Source organism: Triturus cristatus, chromosome 2_2 (assembly GCF_964204655.1).
Source record: "Triturus cristatus chromosome 2_2, aTriCri1.1, whole genome shotgun sequence".
Classification (NCBI taxonomy): domain Eukaryota; kingdom Metazoa; phylum Chordata; class Amphibia; order Caudata; family Salamandridae; genus Triturus; species Triturus cristatus.
Window position 1 is genome coordinate 1,066,835,341 of NC_140582.1, and position 27,246 is coordinate 1,066,862,586.

General features: G+C 47.4%; 1 protein-coding gene across 5 annotated transcripts in view; it reads right to left on the bottom strand.

Annotated features, from left to right (window-relative positions):
• Positions 1-27,246, bottom strand: part of TACC3 (transforming acidic coiled-coil containing protein 3) — a 610,937-nt gene that overhangs the window by 366,095 nt on the left and 217,596 nt on the right. The window lies entirely within an intron of this gene.

Here is a 27,246-nt window from a genome sequence, read left to right on the forward strand (position 1 = left end):
CATGACTAGAGAATCTAGATTTCATTAAAGACACGGAGGCTAACATTATGCATATTACTTTTAATGCGTCACCAAGCAGCCGCATTCATCATAAAGAAGAAAGGTTCCAGAATAGAACAACAAGAAAACATTGGTCGTGAGGACATAACAATCAGCCTCTTTTAAAATGTGGAATAAAGAAGAATAAGTCCAAAAAACTATAGATTCCATGTTGATTCTTTAGGTAGTCAAGGAGATATTACAAACAAAGAGAGAACTCCAGAAACGAAGAAGGAACTTCTCCAAAAAATGAAGATCGTGAAGTTTATGATGGATTATCTGCAAAGAAAAGAAAATTATAAGAAAGAATAGTATAAATCTTTGAAAGAGAAAACAAGTGAACAGCAGAAATAATTTATGCAAATAGACATAGAGCAAAACCAGTATAAATGTGATACAATGGAATAACAATATAATTTCAGTTTTAAATCAACCACCCAGGGAAGGGTGGGAGGGATAATGTTAGCCTCCGTGTCTTTAATGAAATCTAGATTCTCTAGTCATGGTAATCGGAGAATCGCAATTTCATTACAAGACCGGAGGCTACCATTATGCATGTTGGTAGCTATGTAGTACAACATCAGACATATGAGAGATTGGTTTACAGTAATACTTAGCAAAAGTAGTAGAATTAGACCAATCAGCAGCTTTAAGAATATCATTCAACTTACCACCTGAGTAGAAGGATTTGCTGGCCATTGCGCCTCTGATAGAGTGAGGTTTAAAAATATTTAGATCAATACCTGCTAGATTCATAACGATTTTAACCCATCTAGCGATAGAAGCAGAGCTAATACCTAGGTGAGGTTTAACGAAGGAGATGAGTAATTGATTCTCACCAGAAGGACGGAGAGAATTCATTCTAAGGTCATATTCCTTCATACAGTTAACAACACAAAGTTTAGGGTAAAGGTCAAATCTGGGGTAAAAGATAGAGTCAGACATAGTTTTTGTTCTTTTATACAAATCGAAATTGACACCAAACATGTCATAGGATCTATATGAAATATCAAGAGCCTTAACATCAGAAACTCTACGGCAAGAAACTAAGCAAAGTAGAGTGGCTAGTTTGATTGAGAGGTTCTTTCTATTCAAAAGGTTATTGTCTGGCCAACTAGAGAAGAGGTCAAGAATAGTATTGACATCCCAAAGGGATTGGTATCTAGGTTTAGGAGGTCTTCTAAGTCTGATACTTTTGAGGACTCGACAGACAATGTTGTTTTTGCCTATTGTTTTACCTTTAATGAGAGCATGGCCTGCGGAGATTGCTGATCTATAGCAATTAATCGATCTATAACTAAGGCCTCTTTCGAATTGAACGACTAGGAAATTAACTATGTGAACGATAGGAGCCTCCACGGGATCCAGGTTCCTTTCCAAGCACCAACGTAACCAAACCTTCCAGATGTTGTTATACCGGTAGTGTGTACCGGGAGCCCAAGACTCGCTGAGGAGAGTCGAAGCTGTTGATGAAAGTCCTGAGAGATGATTGGATCTCCTGACACTCTCCAGGCAAGAAGGTTCAAATTCCCTGATAGGACTAGAGGGTGAATGTGACCGTCCACGTCTGAGAGGAGATCTGCGAGGGGGGGAATTAGGAAGGGAAGGTCGCAAGAGAGTTCTAGGGTAGTGGGAAACCAAGCTTGGGATGGCCAGAAGGGAGTCACTAGGACGATTGAAGCTTGTTGAAATCTGACCTTCTGAAGGACTCTCTGTATCATTGCGAAAGGGGGAAAGGCATAGGTGTTGATCCCTTTCCAGCATTGGAGAAATGCGTTCACTGCTAGAGCACCCGGGTCGGGCATCCAGCTGTAGTAATTCATTAGTTGGAAAGATAGTCTGCTCGCAAAGAGGTCTATTTGGAAAGGACCCCAGAAATTGTCGAGAGAATTGAAAACAGAGGTGTTGAGCTTCCAGTCGCTGTGATCTAGGAGGAACCTTGAGTTCCAATCGGCATATAGATTCGACTTTCCTGGGAGATATTCTGCTCTTAGGGAGATCTTGTGTTCTAGACAGAACATCCAAAGTTTCTTCGCTAGGTTCGAAAGATCTGAGGATTTTGTACCACCAAGACGGTTTATGTAGGCGACAGCAGACATGTTGTCCATCTTTAGGACAACAGATCTTCCTTGCAGAAATTTTTTGAAGCTCATAAGAGCATAGAGACCGGCAGTGAGCTCTAGGAAGTTTATATGGAGGGAAGATTCTACCTGAGACCACACTCCACCTGTGTTCTGATCCAGGAAACATGCACCCCAGCCGTGAAGACTGGCATCCGATTCTAAGACAAAATCTGGGGTTGACCCAAAGATCGCTCGTCCATTCCAAGTGTCTAGGTTGTCTAACCACCAATTGAGTTCCAGAATGGCATCTTGGTTCAGCGAGATTCGATCTCCGTACCATAGACCTGCTCTTAGAGCATTCCCTTTTATCCTTTGGAGGGCTCATTAGTTTAGAGGGCCTGGGAAGATAGCCTGAATAGAAGAGGAAAGGAGACCGAGAAGTCTGGCTAGTTCCCTTAAGGATAAATCCTTTTGTTTGAGAACGTGTCTTATTACTTTTCTTATTTTTGAAATTTTCTTGGAGGGAAGGAGGAGGAGACAATTTGTAGTGTCGACGGTGAAACCCAGAAATTCTAATTTTTTTGAGGGGGAAAGAATTGACTTTTCTCTGTTTATTATAAAACCCAGAGTTTCTAAGAGGTTTATTACAAAGTTCATGTCTTGAATAATTTGAGAATGATCCTGAGACAGGATGAGGATATCGTCCAGGTATATGATAAGGCGGATGCCCGTTTCCCGTATGCATGAGGCGACTGCCCTCATCACCTTGGTGAAACACCAAGGGGCTGAGGAGAGGCCGAAGGGAAGAGCTTGGAATTGGAAAAGATGATTTTTCCATATAAATTGGAGAAAGGGTTGATGGGATTTGGCCATCGGAATTGTAAAATAAGCATCTTTGAGATCTAATTTGACTAGCCAATCTCCTTCTAGAAGTAGATCTCTCAAAAGATGGATTTCCTCCATCTTGAAGTGTCTGTACACAAGGAATTTGTTGAGTTCCTTTAAGTTTATAATGGGTCTCCAACCCTTGTCCTTTTTCTTTACTAAGAAAAGTGTGCTCACAAATCTCATCAAATGGAAGGGGACTTCTACTATCGCTCCTTTCAGAAGCATCGAGGAGATCTCTTCTTCTATAATTTTTTCTTGATCTAAGGATAAGGGGATGCTTTTCGGTAGAGAAAATTGAGTCGGGGTATCTATGAAGTCTATCATAAACCCAACCACCGTACTCAGGACCCAAGGGTCTTGGGTAATTAGATTCCAATTGTGAGCGAAATGTTTCAATCTGCCTCCTACTTTTGGAGAGGGGGAAGGGGAGTTGGGAGGAATAGTAGTACTCACCTTGAGGGTTGAAGTCACTGGATGTTCCTCTTCCTCTGAAATTTCTTGAGCGAAATCCTCTCCCTCTTGGGGGGTATAATTGAGGAATGTTTGAGGGTTGGTAGCCTCTTCCACCGTAACCCCTGGACCTGGAGTATGGCCTTCGGTTGAAACGGCCGGAAGACTGGCCTCTTCTTCCGGCCCTGCCAAAAAGGTTGTAGTTGTTGAAAACTCTTTTCATGTTTTGGTTCGCTTTGTCAAGAGCGGTAAAGGTAGAGACGTATTTACTCAAGGTCTTGATCATGTCTTCGCCAAATAATAGACCTTTAGGGTTGTTAGGGGTTTCCTTATCCGCTAGGTCGCTCAATTTAGGACTAATTTTTGTGAGAACAATTCTCCTTCTCTCTGAAATGATGCTGGTATTGGCATTGCCCAAGAAAACCAGTGCCCTTTGGCTCCAACCTCGGATTACCTCAGTATTTAATGTTGAGCCATTGAGGTGGCTATCTTCTGCGGCGTCGATGATTTTAGCCAGAAGACCGAGCACGTCTAATAAACGATCCTGGCAGATTTTAAAGGATCTTTCCATGCCTTTCCTTGGATCTCGCCTGAGTTTAAAAAGGTATTTGATTAGTTCTGGGTCGAGATTTGGTGTTTAGCAGACTTTATCCTCGATAAAGGGTCTAGAGCCTTCAGATCTTAGCAAGTTTCGTGTGTCCCTTTCCAGAGTGTTCCTTAACCATTTAGTTATGAATTTACTAACATGTTCTTGTGGGAACCACTCGTTGCTTCTTGGGTGCTTAATATTAAGGGGAGAAAACATCTCTCCGCCTAAAGGGTCTAACATGGTGTCCTTTGAAGAGGAAGGCAGATCATCATCTAAGGCTAGAGAATTAAAATCCTCATCCTATTCATCTAGATCGAGGATATATTCGTCAGGAAAATCGGAGGCATCATCATCGTTAAAGTCATCGTCATCATCTTGGTCAAGATGTGTATCAATTATGTGAGCACTTCGATAATTTGTGCCGCTAGGGACACCCATATATTTTGTGCCGCAAGGGACACCTTTAAGAGTTGTGCCGCTAGGGACACCTGAAGTATTTGAGGTGCGAAGACCTCCCGAAAACTTTGAGGTGCTGAGACCTCCCATCGTGCTCCTGGGGATAGAATCAATATTTTTAATCTTTTTAGATCTTTTTCCCCGTATCTCAATGAGATCGTCATCAGCAAAAGGATGTTGAATTTCATTCTCCTCGGTGGGGAGTTATCTTTTTGAAGTAATAACTTTTGATAAAGTAGACAACATACAGGATCTCATTTCGTCGTGAATCATATTTTTGATTGCCTCATTTTCAATATTAGGGATGGGGGCGGTAGCCTCATCCGAGTCTAGATCAGACATGTTAAATAGGGGAGAGTAAAACACAAATTAAGAAATAACAGATCCCTTGTAATTAGGATCACTAATATAAAATTATTATTATTTTTTTTATATATATAATATATATATATATATATATATATATATATATATATATATATATATATATTTATATATTTTTTTTAATAAGATTAAATTAAACTAGACTTCTTTTTTTTTATGTTTTATGTTAAATGAGGGAGATAAATATAGGATCTGCCTTTCTCAAGGGGTAAATTCGATCAAAATAATATTGTAATATTGAGATTTGCCATTATCAAAATATTGTAATATTCAGATTTGCCTTACTCAAAGGATTAATCTGATCCAAATAATAAAGGTATGGCGAATATTGCGGTTTGAAGGGTCAGGAGAGTTAATCCGACGTTGTAGATAACGAGCAATACAATGTTCTGCTCGAGCTCGTTGCTATGCGCTTGAAAAATTAGAGGAAAGTGCCTTGGCAACACGCGGACGTTGCGCGTGTGTTGCCAAGGTAGTCTCCTCCGTTTGCTTAGTTATGGGAGCCGGGCTCGGGGATTAAACGAAACAAATACGAGCGAGAACGCTCTCCAGTACTCGAGTATCTGATTAACCCTGAAAAAGAAGTTTATTTCCAGAGCGCATAAGATCGGAGGCGTAGGGGATAAGACGGCAATGTAAATAAAAAAGCGGAGAAAACCGGAGAGTGGATGAAGCATGGGGACAGCTTCAAAAAGGGTAAGAGGGTGGGAAAGGACCAAGGACCATAATCGGAACTTGGTAGACCGGCAGGAGGGGAAGGGGAAGGGAGGGATCCCAAAAACGAGTGAAAATTAGCCCATTGTGGGTGTACAAAGATCGTAACTACAGAGAATCAATCATCTAACAATTGAGTAATACGAACATTGCATATAAATACAAGATAAATGTCAATAAAGTAGCAATTGAGAAACAACAAAGATAAGAGAGGTAGTAAAGATTGACTTATCTGCTTGGAGCCGCATTTAAAAGAGGCTGATTGTTATGTCCTCACGAACAATGTTTTCTTGTTGTTCTATTCTGGAACCTTTCTTCTTTATGATGTATGCGGCTGCTTGGTGACGCATTAAAAGTAATATGCATAATGGTAGCCTCCGGTCTTGTAATGAAATTCTAAGTGGGACACTAGGATTCAAACGTGTGTGTGTGTTCAAACACAAATCCCTTAAGTGGATATATTAGTTTACTAGGCCACCAGACTAATACTATCTATTTCTTCTGGGTCTTCAAAATAACTATAATCGCACACATCACTGTGGAGACTTGAATAGGACTATAGTCACACAATCACTGTATGTACTTGAACATCACTGTGTTCACACACTATCTCTGTGGGGACTTGAACATGACTATAATTACACACTATCTCTGTGGTGTCCTCTGCATCACAATAATCAATCGAATACTATCTTTGTGGGGTAGTGAACAAGACTATCATCACACACTATTTCTGCGGAGACTGTGGGACTACTGTAAACATACACCAACTCTGTGGGGAACTGAACATCTCTACAATTACACACTATCTCTGTGGGGACCTGGGAATTCATATCATCACACACTATCGATATGGGGACCAGGGTATGTCTATAATTTCACACTATCTTTGTGGGGACCTGGGCATCAATATACATTCAATTTGTGGAGACATAAATATGACTGTCATCTCATGCCATCTCTGCAGGCACAGCATCATGTCTATCATAAAATACTGTCTCTAGAGGGACTAGAACTCGACAGTTATCACACACTTTCTCTACAAGTCTACAATCACTATTTCTGTGGGGCATGTGGACATCCCTATTATCACACACTATCGCTTTGGGGACCTGGGCTTCACTAAAATCACACAATATCTTTGCATCAGAAGAGCATGAATTTAATCACAAACTATCTGTGCAGGCACCTGGAAATCACTCTAATCACAGACTACTCTGTAGGTTACCTGTGCATGGCAATTATAATACACCTTCTCCCCAGGAACTTCAACATTACTATCATAACACTATCAATATGGGGACTTGAACATGACTGTAATCACTCACGATCTCTGCAGAGATGTGAACAAAAATAATCGCACACCATCTGTGAAGGGACTTGCACATGAATATAATCACATACTGTGTTTATGGGGCCTTGAGAGTGACTATATTTAAATGCTATATGTGGGGAGATACTGTTATGCCACTATTTCTGAATGAATATTTGAACAACACTATCATAATACTTTCTATGTGGGGCTTGAATCTGATTAAAATCCCACACTATCTGTGTGGGGATCTGGGCATCCAAGTAATCACACACTATCTCTGTGGGGACCTAAGCATCCCTATACTCACACACTATCTCTGTGGGGATGTGGGCATCCTTATACTCACACACTATCTCTCTGGGGACCTGGGCATCCCTATAATCACACACTATCTCTATGGGGACCTGGGCATCCTTATACTCACACACTATCTCTGTGGGGACCTGGGCCTCCCTATACTCACACACTATCTCTGTGGGGACCTGGGCATCCCTATAATCACACAATATCTCTGTGGGGACCTGGGCATCCTTATACTCACACACTACCTCTGTGAGGACCTGGGCCTCCATATACTCACACACTATCTCTGTGGGGACCTGGGCACCCCTATAATCACACACTATCTCTGTGGGGACCTGGGCATCCCTATACTCACACACTATCTCTGTGGGGACCTGGGCCTCCCTATACTCACACACTATCTCTGTGGGGACCTGGGCATCCCTATAATCACACACTACCTTTGTGGGGACCTGGGCAACCCTATAATCACACACAATATCTGTGGGGACCTAGGCTTCAATATAATCATCTAATCAATCAAATACTATCTTTGAACTTAACTATAATCACAAACTATCTCTGTGGGACCAGGGCATTACTCTAATAGCACTATTTCTGCATGAACTGTAGTATGACTATCATCATACACCAAAACCAAACACAATATCTGTGGAGACCTGGGCATGACTATAATCAGACACAATATTTTGGAGGATTTGAACAAGACTATAATCACACACTATCTGTGTGGCAATTTGGGAATCCCCTTAGTGACACACTATGTCATATGACTTCAACATAACCATCATTACGCACTACGTTTATGGGGACTTGAAAGTAACAGTAATTAAACACTAGATCTGTGATGAGCTGGCATCAATATAATCATGCAGTGAATATGATTATCATCACACACTATCTCTGTCAGCTCCCTAACATTACTATATTCTTGTGTCATATCTTTGGGAACTATTAACGCACAGACATACGAACATGATGCTAATTGGTGAAGTTGATCAAAAAGATCTAGGTGGTCAGATGGCAACTTGGTTATGCCACCTGACCACATTGCAGGATCTTCGGCCTCTAAATTAATTTAACTGTGTTGTTTTCATAGTCCTTAAAGTTTGTGAGCACTCAGTAATAGGCTAGGTATCTGTGAATACCTTTCCATGCACTTGATATGCTATTGTTTTCTGCTGAAAAATGCGTTATCATCAAAATCCATACTCTGTGTGCTCCTAGAACACAATGAGCGACTCATATTTGAGTAAACTATCATCTAATTTAGGTACAGCACTGAAAAATAACATTTAGCCATTTGATTACGAATGTATTCAATCACAAATGATAATTATTAAGTAAGTCCCCGCAAGGATGGTAACACGTGTTGAAGTCCCCACAAAGATGGTTCTGTGCGCGTGATTAAATAACAACATATTTGCAGAATTGAAGCAGGATCCAGTACTATGAATTTTTTCTCAACATTTTTCTGTTATTGGTGTATTTTTAAAACATTGGGAAGTGTTAGTCCCCACAAGGCAGGTGTTCACACATAGTCCCCACAAGGATGGTAACACGTGTATGTGTGTGTGTGTGTGTGTGTGTGTGTGTGTGTGTGTATATATACACACACACACATTCAGCCTAGAACCATTTAACAGACCTCTCTGCTCCCATCATGCCCACAGTTGACAGTTCGGTCAGGTCTTGTTCATGGTGTACCAATCTGTAGGAATCATGAAGAAATAAAGTGCTACTATAACAAAAGTATTCGTCCGGGAGGTGAATGGCTTGCTTATGACTTTAATGAGTATACCCCTGAAAGAGAATTAGGATTTTGCAGCGTGAATCTTTCTGGATTCACTATGCTGTGCATTATTCCGCGATCTTGTGGTTGGGTCCGGATTCGTAGTCTTTTCTTTGTTTTTTTTTTTTTTTTTTTTTTTTTGTAGCCCAGGTGGGCGTCGACGTCCACCATTTGGTGCACCTCCCGTGACGTCGTCGTGCTTCCTGCGGAAGTCCCACCTTTGGGGCGCCATCTTCAGATTCTTTTTTCCGCCGTTGGGTCTGGATCGACATCGGGAAGCTCCAGAAATTCACTCGGAGGAAGAAGGAAGAAAAGCGAGTTTCATCGATGAAATCTGTTCAATTCCTGATGTCTTCTCTTGATTCTATCAGGAGCGCTAAGAAAGAGGACCAGCGAGCCTTTTTCTTCGACAGCCCTGGAGAATGCACGCTCAGAGACCCTGAGCGAAATGGACAAGACGCCATTCAAGTTCTGCCCAAACTGCCACCACAAGTTCGCGCAGAGAGACCAGCATCCGGTCTGCAACCTCTGCCTACCGGTCGATCACCAGAGTATCGACTGCAACGCCTGCTCAGCCTTCGCGCCGAAGACACTCAGGGTGAGAGAGCGGCAGAGAAGGGCCAACGCCAACATGGACGGCAAGGGGAAGCCCCCGACGCTCTACGCTCTGGGCCTCTCCTCAGACGACGAGGACAACGTCGCCGAGACAGCCGAAAACTTCACGGTCGTAGAGACCGACAAGAAAAAAGAAGACGAGGTAAGAGAATCGTCGAGCGCAAAACAAAAAGTACCTCGACAACACGAGGGTGACTCGAGAAAAACTGAGTCAAAGTCCACGAAGGGAGCCCCGGCGCCGAAAACTTCGACGTCCAAGGGGGGAACTTCGGACAAAAGGCCCAGCGGATCCTTACAAAAGGACTCCCAGGTGCAGAAAGACGCCGAAAGGCAAGGGTCGTCGAAATCATCCCATGAAACGGGCCGATCGACGCAGAAAGAACGTTCGACGTCGACGCAAGTTTCATCGAAAAGGCCCGCGGTCGACGCCGAAAGCATCTCCGAAATGGAGAAAAAGAAGAGGCGGCTCGAGGCCGAAATGGAGAACATCCTTCAAAGGAAGAAGGAGTTCGACGCCAGGATGAAGGAATTCAAGATTCCAACAGTTTCATCGGCGGACGTCGTCGAGGCCGAAGAGGAGTTCGACGCCGAAGGGCTGACAAGGGATCTCGAAGAAGAGGAGGAGCCCTATTATGAGGAAGAAGCCGAGGAAGAAGACCAACAGTCGTTCTTCGAATCGGCGGCATCTACCAGCAACGACGTCGAATGGCACGATCTCGACACCGAAAACCCGGAGGAGCCCGTGGACACGTACCCCTCGAGGCCTTCGCCACCCGACGACATCGGGGTATACAATATGGTGGTGAGGAGCGCAGCACTGGCCTTCGGCGTCAAACTCGACGAGGAGAGGCCGAAAGCCGATTTTCTAGTCGAAACACTGCTCCCCATCCAGACTAGGAGTCAGTTCCTCCCCATGCTACAAAGCGTGATGAACCAGGGGAGAGAAGCCTTCAAGGAGCCTGCCACCTGCCGGTCGATCACACCCAGGACAGAGAAGAAATATAAGCACTCCTCCCTGGACCCACCTTACATCAAGGGTAGCGTCACAGCAGACTCCATCATAGCCTCCACGGCCAGGAGAAGGGCCAACGTTCCAGCAACTTCGGGCCCACCTCCGGATAAAGAGAGCAGGAGGATCGACCTCACAGGCAGAAAGGTCGAGAGGAACGCCGCAATGCACTGGCGCATGGCGAATTCGAATGCACTCCTCAATAGACACCAATACCAACACTGGGATGAGATGGGGGAGCTTGTAAAGCACCTCCCCGAAGAATACCGCCAGAGAGCCTCTCACCTGGTGGATGAAGGAAAGAACATCGCCAACTCCTGTATAAAGACGGCGTTGGATGGGGCAGAGACTTCAGCAAGACTCATGGCCATAGGGGTCACAGAGAGGAGGCATGCATGGCTACGAATCTCGGGATTCAAAGCGGAAGTGCAGAACAACATCCTTGGCACCCCCTTCAACGGAGAGACTCTGTTCGGAGCAACGGTGGACGAAAAGCTCACCCAGCTCAAGAAGGAAAACGAGACAGCGAGGTCCATGGGGGCCCTACAGCTGAGGGGAATGAGACGAGGTAATCCCTCGAGGAGACCCTACGGTAGGGGTGCAAGCCAACAAGGGACATCGCACCAGGCGTTCCAACAAGGTCAGCAGGGCGAAGGTCACGGTCAAGGTCAGCAGAAGCAAGGCTGCCAATATCAACCTCGGGGCCAGTCCTTTCGCGGGAGAGGGAACGGACGTGGCCAAAGGAGGAGAGGGGGCGATCAGCCCTCCTCGAAGTGACTCAGCACGCAAGAAGACGCCTACCCTCGTCAAGTCCCCAAGGGTGAGGCGCAGAAAAGTGTCATCAGGGGGAAGAGAAGTTTCAAGAGCCTACGAACATACGTCACCAGTAGGCGGAAGGCTGAGGTTCTACCTTCAGGAGTGGCGGCGCATTACCACAGACAAGTGGATACGGAACATCGTGCAGTACGGATACTGCGTAGACTTGGAGAAAAGACCTCCAAACAGGAAACCGAAAGGAAGACAGAGATCTGCCCAAGAACTGGCAATACTCAGAGAGGAAACGCGGAAACTCCTACAAAAGGGAGCCATAGAGGCAGTGCCGTTCGGGGAACGCAGCAAAGGGGTCTACTCAAACTACTTCGTGGTTCCGAAGCTAGACGGAGACCTCAGGCCTATACTGGACCTCCGTTACCTAAACAAGTTCATAAGAACGCAAAGGTTCAAAATGACTTCACTGCAGGAGGTACTGCCACAGATAAGAGAAGGGGACTTCATGGTCACCATAGACCTCAAGGATGCCTACCTTCACATCCCAATAAACAGAAGGCACAAGGGCCTTCTAAGATTCAACATCGAACAGGAACACTACCAGTTCACAACCCTGGCCTTCGGATTAAAATCAGCGCCAAGGGTCTTTACAAAATGCCTGTCGGCGGTAGCGGCACACCTACGAAAGCAGGGCATACACGTATACCCATACTTGGACAACTGGCTGGTCAAGGCAAACTCACGCGAGAAGTGCGAGAGGCACGCAAAACGCGTAACGGACACCCTCACAAATCTGGGATTTTCCATCCACTGGGGAAAATCATCGCTGGAACCGGAACAGGTAAAGATTTTCCTGGGGGCACAGATCAACTCCCTCAACAGTACAGTAGTGCCCAGCGAAAGGAGGACAGATGCCCTACTGAAGGAGACGCAGCTCTACCAGAAGGGGCGAGCTCTGACAGTGAGGGCGGTGAGCAAGATGATGGGGATGATGGCGTCCTGTATCCAGCTGGTGCCGAATGTACGCCTGCACATGAGACCATTCCAGGAATGGCTGCAACAGCAATGGTCACAAGCAAACGGAAGTTGGGAGGATCTAGTGGTTGTTACGCACGCAGTGCAGGAGGAGATAACTTGGTGGAACAGGGACAACATAACAACAGGGAGAAGCCTGACACCACCAAGCCCAACAGTGACCATTACCACGGACGCATCGCAGATGGGATGGGGAGCGCACATGGACAACCTCAGAGTGAGGGGTCTATGGGCTCCGGCAGACGCGGTCCGCCACATCAACTACCTCGAGTTGAAAACGATACTGCTAGCCCTGAAGGCATTCCAGAGACACCTGTGCGGGCAGAGGGTGTTGGTACAGACAGACAACACCACGGCGATGTTCTACATCAACAAACAAGGGGGGACACAGTCGTTTCCCCTCTCATCCCTAGCTCAGGAGATTTGGAGATGGGCCATACCTCTCAGGATAGATCTACTGGCAATTCACCTACCGGGGAAGGACAATGTGGAGGCAGACTGGCTAAGCAGGCAGACCTCAGCAGCACACGAGTGGGAGCTCAATGGCCAGGAAACGGAGAAACTCTTCCGGAGATGGGGGACTCCCACAATAGACCTTTTTGCAACACGCCACAATGCAAAATGCCAAAGCTTCGCGTCCAGGCAACCAGATCAGCAATCCAAGGGAAATGCCCTATGGATAAGCTGGTCGAGGACATTTGCCTACGCCTTTCCACCGATACCCCTGTTGCACAGAGTGCTCGACAAGTGCAGAACCAGCAACATGACTCTGATCCTGGTGGCCCCACAGTGGGCGAGGCAGACATGGTTCTCACAGATTCAAGAAATGGCGCAAGGCAATCCGTACAGGTTCGAGAGAAGAAAAGACCTGCTCTCAATGCAAAACGGGGAGGTCCTGCATCCAGAGCCAGAGACCCTCAACCTAGCAGCATGGCTCCTGAAGACCTAGAGTTCGCACACCTAAGGTTACCTCAGAGCACTATGCGAGTGCTACGGGAGGCAAGGAAACCTACTACAAGAAAGTGCTACAGCGCAAAGTGGAAGAGATTCACGGTGTGGTGCAGGAAGAAGGGCCTGCACAACAGAATGACAAGAGACTCAACTGTGCTGAGGTACCTCACACACCTTCTAAAGAGTAACCTCTGCTCGAGCTCCCTAAGGGTGCACCTAGCAGCGATCGTTGCCTACACCAGAGGTGAGAAGGGTGGAAGTTTCTTCAGCTCGCAGGTGGTGAAGAGATTCATGGAGGGAGCCAAAAGAATGGCACCCCCGAAAAGGTTGCCGCCGCCGGCATGGAATTTAAACGTGGTTCTGACGGAGCTCATGAAGGCGCCGTTTGAACCCATTCACAAGGCCAATCTACAAATGTTGACGATGAAGACTGCCTTTCTAGTGGCCATAACCTCACTACGCAGAGTGAGCGAGCTTCAAGCACTAACGCTACAGGAGCCCTACATTCAAATTCACAAGGACAGGGTTGTCCTGAGGACGGACCCACACTTCATGCCCAAGGTAGTGTCGGCGTTTCACATGAATCAGAGTATCCAGATACCGAGTTTCTTCCAAAACCCGACTACAAACGCAGAAAAGGCCCTGCACACCCTCGATGCCAGAAGAGCGGTGATGCACTACATTGAAAGAACCAAGGAACTCAGGAAGTCGAAGCAGCTGTTTGTGTCCTTTGCTACCAGCTTCATGGGTAGACCAGTGACCAAGGGCACCATCGCTAGGTGGATTGCCCTCACTATTCAATTCTGTCACAAACAGGCTGGACAGGAGCTAACGGAGGGGCCACAAGCTCACTCCACAAGGAAGAAGGGGGCCACAGTTGCCTTCCTGGCAAACACGCCCATCCAAGACATCTGTCTCGCAGCAACTTGGGCATCTGTGCACACGTTCACAAAGCACTACTGCGTGGACATTCAAATGAATAAGGAAGCACAGGTCGGACAGAAGGTGCTACAACACATTTTCAACGACCAGCGATCATCTTCCACCCAGCCACCACAAAAATAGGAAAACCGCTACAAAGTCTATGCACAGCATAGTGAATCCAGAAAGATTCACGCTGCAAAACGAAAAGTTTCTTACCTGTCGGTGTAGTTTTGCAGCTTGAAGGTCTTTCTGGATTCACTAGCGAACCCACCCACCTCCGCCAGGAAGATGAGGCTGGAGGAAGAGGGGGTGAAATGGATAGGATCAAATAGGTGGATACGTACAGAAATATGGACAAAAGGATTAAGCAATCGCCTAGGGTTAAAAAAAAAAAAAAAAAAAACAGGGAAAAAAGAACCCGAAGATGGCGCCCCAAAGGTGGGACTTCCGCAGGAAGCACGACGACGTCACGGGAGGTGCACCAAATGGTGGACGTCGACGCCCACCTGGGCTACAAAAAAAAAAAAAAAAAAAAAAAAAAAAAACAAAGAAAAGACTACGAATCCGGACCCAACCACAAGATCGCGGAATAATGCACAGCATAGTGAATCCAGAAAGACCTTCAAGCTGCAAAACTACACCGACAGGTAAGAAACTTTTCGTTACAGGTAAGCAACTTATTCTTCTCTTCCAGGGGATACTCCTCAATAGTCATAAGCACTGAACAAAAATAGCAAGCCCATACCCACAATCATGCAGACGAACACCAGCATAGTCACAGACACTCTAGGGATAATTTACCCAAACAGCTTCCTTAAAGAGGCTCGCCAAAATTGAGCATCTGCCCGAGTATCAGAGTCTAAGCATTAGTGGCAACCAAATTGTGTACTAATCGGCATGTGTCAGCTCTACAGATCTCTGCAAATGGTACATTCTTGAGGAGGGCCTCAGTAGAGGCCTTTCCCCTGGTGGAATGAGCTTTTGGTTAACCAGGGAGTTGTCTATTAGCCAGCTGGTAAGACAATGTAATGCATTAGACTATTCATCTAGAGATGGATTGTTTGGAAGATAAAAAGCCAGTACCATAGTTTACTAACAAACTGTCGGATTTTCTTAGATCTTTGGTTCTGTCTAGATAGAATTTAAAAACTCTTTTGGAGGTCTAGAGAATGTAGGGCCATTTCAGGGGAGGATTTGAATGGTTTGGAAAAAAGGTAAGAATAGATTAGTTAATATGAAAAACCGAGACCACCTTAGCTAAAAAAAACTAGGGCGAGCTTTAACCCCTTCACCGCGGCGCAAATTCCACCGCAGCGCTGGGGTTTTTTTTTCGGTGAGCGCGGCGCCGCTGTGCTTATGACGGAACCACGCCGTCATGAGTCATGGGCAAGCTGTGCTCATGACGGAGTGGTTCCGTCACGGCGCCGCCCACTTACGTTACACGCCCGCACAGGCGGGGAAAAGGCGCCGCGTGGGCGGAGCGGCCGCCAACGGCCGCAGCATGACGGAACCAGTCCGTCATGAGCACAGCGCGACCGTGGCTCATGACGGAGTGGTTCCGTCATGAGTAGGGAAGGGGTTAAGGACCACCCTGTTTGCATGGAAAATGCAAAGTTAGGGTGGAACAACTCCCCCCCCCCCCCTCCCCCCCATGAGGAGGGGATTTTTTATACGCCGACCCACGTCTGCTCTTCGGCATAGACTTGCGCTTTGTAGGTCTTAAGTTTCCCGAGCCAGCTACATCAAGGGGCTTCGACGTCGACTTGCCTTTCGACAGAGGTACTTTCGACGTCACTGCATGCCATCTATGTTTCTCTGATGTCGAACGCGACGCCGAAGAACACTCAGGTACTTGCCTCAGATCTTTTTGTCAACGGCAAGGCAGAGCCAGGTCTTCTCTTCTCTGTTCTGCTCCAGTGTGCTTGTCATGAGAGAAGGGCTCTTTGAAAGCATGGCTCCCTCCAAGGCCACTTGTTAATCCCTTTCCCCTCTCCTGCAAGGCATGTAGCTTGATCCTATCTGTCTCGAAGTGTCCTCTTCAAAAAATTGGCAATAATGACATTTACCAGGATTGTGCGCAGATGGTAAATAATACAGACTTTGGATCCGATTTAGCCATTTTCTTCCCACAAGAAGGGCATTTATTGAATAATGCTGGCATTTGACAGGAAACATTTTCCAAAATGGTCAGAAAACAGCTTAAAGACTGAGTGAAGTAGAGTAAAACTTCCAGAAAAAACTATTTGACAGGAAAGGCTAAAAACTCAATGCTCCAGGATCCTCACAGAAGGAGCTGGAAAAAAGAACTGACCTAAATCAATTGTGGGGCATGATGGGAGCAAGGAGGCCTTGATGATCTTAGAGGCACACCACCAGTTTTATTCCTGTTTTTTCTACATGCAGCCTATGGGCTGATTGCCTGCTATTACTTACCTTTATCTTTGAAAATAAAGGGCCATGTTAAAACACTAAAGGAGTGCATGTTCGATTTATATTAGTGCTATATAGACACATGTTAATTTTAAATGAAAAATCCAATGCAATTTTGGGATCTTAGCCTGCTAAATGGTTCTAGGCTGCATGTTTAGATGTGTATATATACACATGTATATGTATGTTTGAGGATACCACGTATGTATTTTTAGCAACACACACACATACATGCAGATATATACATACATTTTTTGTATATGCTCTTGGGTCCACTCGCATGGGCGGGACTGTTCAGTGCTTAAGACCAAGTATCCCCTGGAAGAGAACATGTGCACCAATGCCCATGTCACAGCCTAGCAAATATCAAGGCTAGGCACTTCGCATGCCAATTTAGTCATAACCGATTAGCCCTCGAAGATTGAGCCCTCAGTCCTTCTGCAGGCAGTTTTTGACCAGTATGTGTAAGATCTTAATGCAGACTACTATCCACAGATCGATTTTTTTTCTGCATAGCTCTACCTTCCTTCACCCAGGAGAACATATAACAAGCATTTGCAATGCAATAGGTCTCGCATTTATAAGAGTTTGAGCTATTGGCATTGTAAAATTACAATGCCTTTTATTTATGTTTTGGTTTTAAAACAAATAAAAAGCATTGTCATTTACAATATCAGTAGCATAAACTTGCATAAAAGCAGTGTGTGGAGTGCAGCAGTGTGCGGCGTGCAGCAGTGTGCGGCGTGCAGCAGTGTGCGGCGTGCAGCAGTGTGAGGCATGCAGCAGTGTGTGGCGTGTAGCGGCGTGCAGCATTGTGCGGCGTGCAGCAGTGTGCGGCGTGCAGCAGTGTTGTGCAGCATGCAGCAGTGAGTAATGCAGCAGCAGATCGGTAAATATTAACTTGTGCTCTCATTTCGACCCTGTGACCTAAATTTTTACAAGTGCCTAACATTTTCCTTCAGACCCACCAAGCAGCCACCCCTAGCAGACAGGGCTCATTGCCTAAAACTATCCTGGGATTTGAACCTGCGCCGCGGTCAGTAGTCACACACAATGGAAAAGTTAATACATCAAGCAGTTTTGTTTGAGCGAGTCGCGCGCGCCCTCCGCGGGTGATCATTGGTAAAGTGCGCGCGATTACACAGACGCACGCACCTGCTGTCCCTTCTCGCAGACGCTTTTATAAACAGATAAGCTGAGGGGTGTCGTGGGGGAGTGACAGCTGACAGTCTCGATGGGACATAATGCCGGAGAGACAGGCCGACGAGGGGCATGCTCTCCTCATACGTAATCTAGTCCATTGCCTTATTCTACCAGACACTTTCAATTTCTTTCCCTTTTGACAGTCAGTGAAAAAGTTCCGGGGAGCGAGACGTTTTAGAAACTGAGAGCGGCGGTGATGTGTAGAAGTGGTTAGCACGTGAGGGAAACAGTCTCAGGCACGGATGGGAAAAAAACAGTGTGCATAGGACCAGGTAGGGACAGACGAGAACAGATTGAGCCACAAAAAAAAAAAATAGGTTGTGATATACATAAGAGGAAAGAAGCGATGATTAAGGGACAGGAATTGGGTTTAATCGCCGGGGACAGACGAAGAGATGGCGTAATGAATGGCCAGAACTGCCTGCTTTGGAACTGCGTGTGGGGGGAGGGGGCGGCTAGGTGACAAGAAGGGCTGGGCGAGAAGGGAGGGGGGAATGTCAGCAACAGAGGAGCCCGCAAAAGTGAAAGTGATCGTGATTACGATCGCTACGGAGGAAAGACACATGGCGCTGCGCGCGTGCACGTGCACTGTAGCTTTAGGCCACGGCAGCACTTTGAGAAGCCCACATATAAAATGTCTCTTCGAGCCTTTGGCTCGCGAGACCTAAAAAGCTGCTTGTCCACCCAATGGTTCTTTCTACGATTAATGAACAATTAAAAATCTTTTGAGGTCAAATCTATAGAACCTCTCCTTCGAGGGGTAAGCAGGGACCAAGAACCAGAGGAGAGCAATGATTTCCCCATGTGAAAGAGTCACAACTTTAGGAAAGAAAGCCACCAGAGTCCACAGCACCAGTTTGTCCAGAACAAAAGTGGTGTAGGGCAGTTGCATAAACAGTTCCTCAAGTTCAGTTACATGAGTTGAAGTGATCCAAATAAGGAAGACAGCCTTTAAGGTCGTAAAAAGCAACCAACAGCTGTGTATCAGCACAAAGGGCTAACACACGAGAAATGTCCAAAACAACTTCAGGTCTCGCTTTCGTTTTGCAAACAGTATGATTGCAAACATGTGTCAAACCTTTAGTAAAACATAACCGAACTTTAACAAGAATGGCTAGTTGAATGAACAAAGAGTAGAAATGGTTAACAGATAACCTTTAATAGTGCCCATAAAAAATGGATTTGCTGGGCCAAAACAAAAGGTTTAGCTTGTAAGGGGTATGGCTTGCAGACTCCAAGCAGTCAAAAATCTGTTCCACTACCCAGTGTAATGGAACTCAGATGTTTGCAATGAAGGGTGTAATCCAGCACTTCCATTGGCATAAATACTGTTAACCGCGGCTCAGTCAACACATGGAGGTGTAGATTGTGCAAGCTCAGGTTACAGACCTTCCCTGCTGCAACAGGAGATGCTCTCATGTGGGAGCCTGATTGGAGGGCAGATGCTCATAAGTTCCAATTAACACTTGTGGCCCTATCTGAAGCAACTAGGATGACTTGGGACCAGTCACTCCTAATTGTTTTGGAAGCCATGGCAGGAAAGCATAGGAGTTGTGTTACCTTCCAGCTGGAATGCGAATCCTAGTGAACCTTTACAAAAAGATCAAGCCAGGGTTCTCGCCACTGCTGGAAAATGCACTGGGCCACTTCTGAGCGTAGGCACAATTTGAAATAAGCTCACCTGCGTTAGCATTCAAGTATCTCTCTAAGTGGTTCACTACCAGAAAAATGTCCTTACACTTCAGCCAGCTTTAAGGAGCAGAGGCTGTTGGCACACAACCCATGACATCACTCCACAATTATTTCTGCCATAGCACAACACGTTGGTGTCTGTGAGAACATGCACCAGCCTCCCCTTGATAGATGGCAGGATGGCCTTCAACACCAGACAAATGGCCAACAGCTCCAGCACACTGATAGTAAGACAGATTTCCAATGGAGGCCACAGTCCTCGGACCTACACTTACCCCCAGACTACCTCCCCTGCCAAGCAGACACATTTGTCACCATCAACTGTGGGTCGGGCAGACAGCACTACTGATGGTCCAATTGCAATCTAGTAGCCACCTTGCAGATTGTATGCGGTTTCTTTAAAAAACTGAATGGAATGTTGTTTTGTTGGTGCTGGGCCCAATGAACTTCAGATATCACTGCAGAGCCAGCGTAAGCCACTTGGTGCAATCGTCAAGTAGGATCTAGGAAGGAGGCCAAGAACCCTCCGACTGCTCTTATAGAGAACCAGGACGGAGGCCAAGACATCAGAATCAGAGCCCAAATGTCCTGGACTTGTTGCATCAGAGTGAAGGCCCCGAATTGTACCACAACCAGGACAGCTCCAATGAAAGGAAGCCTCTATGAAGGAGTCCGGTCTGATTGTCACATTAAATTGGGAGCCCCAATAATGTCAGGAGTTTCACTGTCCTTCAACAGCCGGTCATAGAGATAGGAGAAAACTGGCATCCCCATGTTCCGAAGATGGGGAAACCACCGCAAACACTTTCGTGAACTGTGAAGGGACTCTGGTAGGACAGAAAGGAGCACATATGGAAAATGTTACTGGCATACTGTGAGAAGCAGGCCTGGTATATGATGTCTACTAATGTAAGTGGGCACCTTGCACCAGTCCAGACAACCCTATGGTGATTTAAGAGGTCTTAGACAACCTTAGAAATCTCTCTAAGAGGTAGCTGTGGAGTGTAGTCTTCAGGCTTAGTCCAGAAGGAGTGTAAAGCAGCTTGTTTTACCAGAATGCAATCTTGTAATGTAAAAGAAAGAAACTTGTAATGTAAAAGAAACTTGTAAAGCGCGACGTTCACCATGCGGTTTCTTGGCGCTAGGGTAAGCAGCTACCTGGGGAGGAAGGGGTGGGAGAAAAAGAAGGGGGAGAAGTTAGTTATAAGCGAAACGGAAGAAGTGAGTCTTGAGAAGAGATCTAAAGTGGGGATAAGATGGGGCCAATCTTATATCCAAGGGGAGAATGTTCCAAAAAGACGGGGCGAGAAACGAAAATCTAAGACCGCCCCATTTCTTGCGCTTAATTCTGGGAACTTTGAGGAGGGCCAGATGGGCCGAGCGCAGATTGCGAGTAGGAACATAGGGGTGGATGAGAGAAGAAATAAACACAGGGCTGAGACCAGCCAAGGATTTGAAGATGAGGCACCCCAGCTTGAATTTGCAACGTTCTGAGACAGGGAGCCAATGCAAGGATTTTAACAAAGGGCGAGTGTGACAGTGCCTAGGTTGATGGAAAATGAGGCGGGCTGCCTGATTCTGGACGAGTTGCAAGCGCTTTTGCTGATAGTCAGGGATGCCTACATATAGGGAATTGGCGTAGTCGATTCTGGAAATCACTAGAGCTAAGAGGGCCAGAGTGAGGGCTTCCGTAGTAAGAAAGCGAGCAATTTTGCGGATTTTACGCAGCTGAAAAAAACAGGCAGAGACAGTGGCGTTAATCTGAGGTTTCATTGAGAGGTCATTACTGATGATGACTCCCAGACTTTTTGCCGAGGTGGAAGGACGGGGAGGCGAACCCAGACTGATGGGCCAGAAGTTAGAGTTCCAAGGATTGGAAGGGCCTCCGACAAGAACCAGTTCGGTCTTGTCGGGATTCAGTTTCAAATGGTTAGCCCCCATCCAGTTTCTGATGTGACAGAGGGTGGTTTGAAAATCGGTAATTGACTGGTCCGAGGAGTCGATATTGAAAACTAATTGAATGTCGTCTGCATAATTAAATGCAGATACATTTTTGTCTCGGAGAGAGCTGATCAGGGGAGTGAGGTAAAGATTGAAAAGTAGAGGGGACAAGGAGGATCCCTGAGGCACACCACAGGTCAAATCGACCTTGTCTGCGGAGAACTGTGACAGACGAACCGCTTGTTGGCGGCGGGAGAGAAACGAGCGAACCCAATCAAGGGCAGTACCCTCGATCCCGGCCTGTCTGACACGGTCGACCAAGATCGCATGGTCGACCGTGTCAAAGGCGGCCGACAAGTCCAGGAGAACCAGGGCCTGGCAGATGTTAGAGTCGGCTCCTCTTCGTAGTTCTTCCATAACGGAGAGTATGACCATCTCGGTGGAGTGAGCAGGCCTAAATCCGGCTTGTTGGGGGTCAAGAAAATGGGAACGCTCGACATGGGAGCTCAGAATGTTAGTGACGTGGGTCTCGAGAACCTTTCCAAGATAGGGGAGGAGGGAGATGGGGCGAAAATTACTCATAACTGTTGGGTCCGCAGTCGGTTTTTTCAAAATAGGTACCACTTCTGCTGTCTTGAAGATGCAGGGAACTTGGCCAGAGGTGAGGGAGGAATTCAGGAGAGCCAAAGGGGGAGCGGGGCAGGCCAAGAAGGCCTTGCATAAGATCTTGGGGGGGCAGCAGTCAGTGGGGGATCCAGAGGAGACTTTGCTGAGGAGGGCAGGAAACTCCAATTCCGTGATGACAGGGATCCGTGAAAGGTGCGGAGAAAGAGAGGGGTCTACACAGGGGGGAGCTGGAGACAGGCAGGGGAACGGGATGGGCGGTGCCTGGATACCGTTTTTAATTTTTGCAACCTTCTCAATGAAGAAGTGGTTGAGGGAATCGCAGAGCGTCTGGGAAGGGAAGGGTTTAATGGACACTCTGTCAGGATGGGATAGTTCCTCGACGATCGCAAAGATGTTTTTAGCTTTATTGGCTGACTCCATGATTTTATTGGAGAAGTGTGAAGTTTTTGCGGACGCAATGGCGGCTTTATAGCCTTTAAGAAGGGACAAGAACTCTGCCCTTGCTACGGGGGAGTAATTTTTACGCCACTGGCGCTCGGCTTGCCTAAGGCCGAGTTTTAGGGCTTTTAGGTCCTCAGAGAACCATTTTTGTGCGTCGTGGAGACGTCTAAGTTTGATCCGTTTGAGGGGAGCGACCACGTCACTGGCCGACTCGAGCCAGAGGTTTAGGTTCTGAGCATGGGTGTCCACAGAGTCGGATTCCAAGGGGATGGAGGTCCTAAGTAAATGAAAGAAGTGGTCGATGTCCGCTTTGTTCCAGTTACGGGCTGAGTGGTTAGAATCAAGGGAATTACTAGGGGGAGAAAGGATTTTGAGGGAAAAAACAATAGAGAAATGGTCGGACCAGGCACATGGCGAGATGAGAAGGGCCGATATCACAAGATTGGAGGACCAGACCTGGTCAAGGATATGTCCACTGGTATGAGTGGCAGCATTAACATGTTGGCAGCAATTAAGGCTGCGCAATAGCTCAGAGAAGGCTGCCGAACAGGCGCTTTCCTTCTCGTCCAGGGGCCAATAGTTGAAGTCCCCGAGGACAAGAATTTTGGAGTTATTAATAGTTATCTGGGAGAGAAGATCTCCAAACAGGGATGGAAAGTCTGGCATAGGTTGTGGGGGACGGTAAACTAAGACGCAAATGAGGGGGGGTGCAGAAGAATCTAGTCTAACGACAAGACAGTCAACCTGGGGGATGCAAGAGGTGGTAATGACAGAAAACCTGAGAGGATGTTTAATGATGGCAGCTACGCCACCTCCAGGTTTGCCGGAGGCCCGATTGCTTTGAATGATATAGTAGCCAAGAGGGATGGCGGCCAGAACGTCAGGGGAGGAGCCGTCATGCAACCAGGTTTCGGTGAGAAATAAAATGTCGGGGCTGTCGGTGTCGAGAAGGTGGAAAATTTCAATCTGATGCTTTGCTAATGAGCGAGTATTGAGGTAACATACTTTGAGTTCCAGATTACGAAGCGGACGCCGGGAGGGAGGGTGAGGAGAGATAGAAGGGACGATGGCGTGTGAACGAGCAGCTAACTCGGGAAAGGAGCGACGAGTACAAGCTAACCCCAAGAGGTTGAGCTGTGAACATGTAGCGGGGGCCAGCGGCCAGGCGGCGTGCAGTTTGAGAATATCCGCAGAGGAATATTGAGTTGCAAGGATAGGAAGGGCAGAGTGACTAGCCCCGAGCCCCAGTCGGACGCGGACGGGCGCAGACGGGCTTGCCTTAGGCGCGCCTTTGGCGCGCCATCGGCGCGCCCGCTGCGCTCGTCCGCTGCGCGTCCGCTGGAGGCACATTGTTTATAGGCAGAAGGAGGAAGGGAGAGGGCGTGCCCAGCGCTCGTGGGTGTGTCCTGGGGAGTTCCCGGGGAGTTCCAGGAAGTGATGTCAGGAGCGAATGCAGACCCGAGGCAGCGATGGAGACGCTGTGCGGGAACTGCAGGTAGGCCCAGAGGGGGAGAGAGGTTCAGGCAAGCTCGAAACAAACAAACAATTTTTAAAATGATTCTAGATAAAACTCCCGGCTTTCCGCCTCAGGAGGTTGCTGCTAATCTTATAGTATAGATTAAGTGAAAAAGAACCACACAAAGCATTTATAACAATATGTATTTATTATGGAATACTCTAACACATAGAAATAGCTCCTACCCAGAAATCTACACAATACTTTAGCAAAGAAACAGTCAATAGCACGAACTACACAGTGGCGGGGGGCAACCATACACTAAGAAAGTGGTCTAAGAACCACGACTCTGGTCAAGACCTGGTTGAGAGGACAAAGAAGTGTTGGGACCCCAAGGAACCACCCAAGGTGAGAAGATAGGGACCCCACGGAGAGCGTGTGCAGCGTGGGAACACAACTGTGTGCTCCGTACAACTCTACGTGCAAGTTGTGGTTGGATTTTTTAAGCTTAAGGACCCTTCCCAGTGGACACTGAAGTAACCCCGTGGAAGACAGAAGGTTGGAGAATCAAGACACCCGTGGCTACCCTAGTACCCACGTTACCTACACCAGAAAAGCTGTGTGCATATGTGTAAAGTGGTGTTGGAAACCACCGTCGAACCCAATGGAGGACTTCAGGGAAGTGCTGCTGCTAAAGGAGAAGGCATCAGGTAGAATCCAAAGGTGGATTCTAGATGAGTGGTACCTGCAAGCAGAGAGGACAGAGTGACCAGGAGACTTGGAAGAAGAATGCCCTCCGATGTCAGGTGTTGCAGGATGGAGGACGATGACCTTGACTCTGCAGCTGTAAAGACCAGGCGACGGTGAGGAGGACCAGGAGCCAGGCACAAGCTGTTCCACGAAGGATGTCGAGTGCTGAGGGGTCATTGTCCGGCACGAGCACCTACAAGCTTTGGCAAATGCAATAAACCCAAGAATTGAAGGAGCAACGTTTGGACCAGGGGACTTACCAAGAGCAGGGGAGTCAGGCAGGCCACGAGCAATCAGGGGAGCCCAAAAGAAAAATGGTGACCCTCAAGTGGACCCACGGGCGGGAGGCACTGGAGTCGCGAGAGGACCTCAAGCAGCTCACCAAAAGATGCAGGTCATGATGCGGTGTGGCTGAAGATTCTGGTCACTGGAGGTGCTAGAGGTTGGGGCTTCTTGGAGCCCGAAGATCTTCTTGGGAAGAAGTCAACAAGCCTTTGCGACTGCAAGTTGACACAGTGTACAGGGGTTCGGTTATTGCAGCCTGTGAGAAAGTGCCCTCTTTCTTGCATGGTATGCCCAAACGTTTTGCTGAATCGCTGATGTTCTTTGACTGAGTGTGCCTTGGGCTCCTACTAATCAGGTACCCAGGGCCTATGTTCCTTCCCTAAAACTGCATTGAAGCCTAAACCCAGAGAAGGCCTCTAAGGGCTGCAGCACTTATTGTGCCACCCTCAGAGGCCCTGCACCCTGACATTCACACACTGCCTTTCAGACTGAGTGCCTTGGTGCAGAAGTGAAGAGTCGATATGGCACACATCCAAGTGTGCCATGCCCACAAACCACTGCCCTGGCATAAATCAGTCACCCCTCTTGCTGGGTGCCCTATGCCAGTGGTGAAGGTACAGGTGCATGAGCCCTGTACCCCTACAGTGTCTGAGTCCATTCTTAGACATTGTAAGTGCAGTGCTGCCATTAACGAGTATATGGTGCTGGGAGTTTGTCATTACGAACTCCACAGCACCATAATGGCTACACTGAAGACTGGGAAGTTTGATATCGAACTTCTCAGCACATTAAACCCACACTGATGCCAGTGTGGAATTTAATATAAAATGCACAACAGAGGGCATCTTAGAGATGCCCTCTAAAATACGACCAACTCCTAGTGACCTGACTGAGTGGCTGCGTAGGCTGCCACCACCAAACATGTTTCTGGACGCCTGGGTTGAAAGCTTGCTGCTCTCAGGGGCCTGAAACAATGCACATCCTGGGACGAGGTGCCAAGCCTCCTCTCCCAGGATGGGCAGGGTTCACGAAGCAGCAGCTTCAAAGGCATACCGCCTTTGTGAGCTTCTCCAGACAATTTGCTGTTTTCAGCAACTGGTCCCCACTGGTTCTACCCCCCACTTTGGACGGGAGAACTGGTGGGAAAAACAAGTGAGGAAGAGAGGTGTGCCCACCTCTGCCAACTCCACCCCTAAGGTGGGGGAGGCGAGGTGAAGCACAACCTCAAGTCCCTGCCATCTTGAGGATGGGAGGACCCAGCCAACCAGGGACAGGCTCCTGCCCCCCTCCCACTGGAGAGCGGCAGAATAGGGGGTGTTCCCACCCAGGGGAAGGGACCCATTGGTCCCTGCCCTTTACCTACCTGTAACGCCCCTAAATTTAGAATTTAGGGGCACCCTGAACCTTCCCTCTTCAGATCCAGCAACAACAAAAAAAGATAAGGACGAAGAGCCGTGCAGAGCCAACAAGAGGACGAAGCCCACTGACTTGGCCCCAGCCCTACAAGCCAGTCTCCCCTCAAACCTGCTCCTGCGAAATCCCGGCGTGCCAGCAGTTATAACCTCACAAACCCCAGAGGACCTGCCTGCCTTCACTTTCCAGATTGTTTCTCCCGTGAACACCGGACGTGTTTAAAGTGCAGCTCCTGGTGCCAGTCCGGAACTGCGAATCCAGCCCACTCTGCACCCACCAAACCCGGCCAGAGCTAGAGTGGAAAAACACCACAAGGAGGTCCCCCTCCCCAGTGATGCTGACCAGAGATCCGGCGACCCCTGACCTGCCTCAAGCCTCCCGAAGACGCCTGCTGCCTCAATCCAACCCCCCCCCTCCCCCCAACCACGACCAGAGCAGGTAAGAAAATCCGACAGCCCAAGACACCCCTGCACCAGATGCCCCACGGCCTTTTGTAGTCAACCCAGTGGTGCCTAACCAACCCTCAACATCCCAATTTACCCCTCGAAGTGGTGGTCACTCCTGGAAGATCCTAGTCTCCGAACCTGCAGTGTTTCTTTGTTCCGGAGAATCTCCATTGAAATAAACAGGGCACCCGACCTCAAAACAGCACCCTGCACCCGGCCGCCCTAGTGCCACTGAGGGTGCACCATTGGTGCTACTTTGGTCCACAA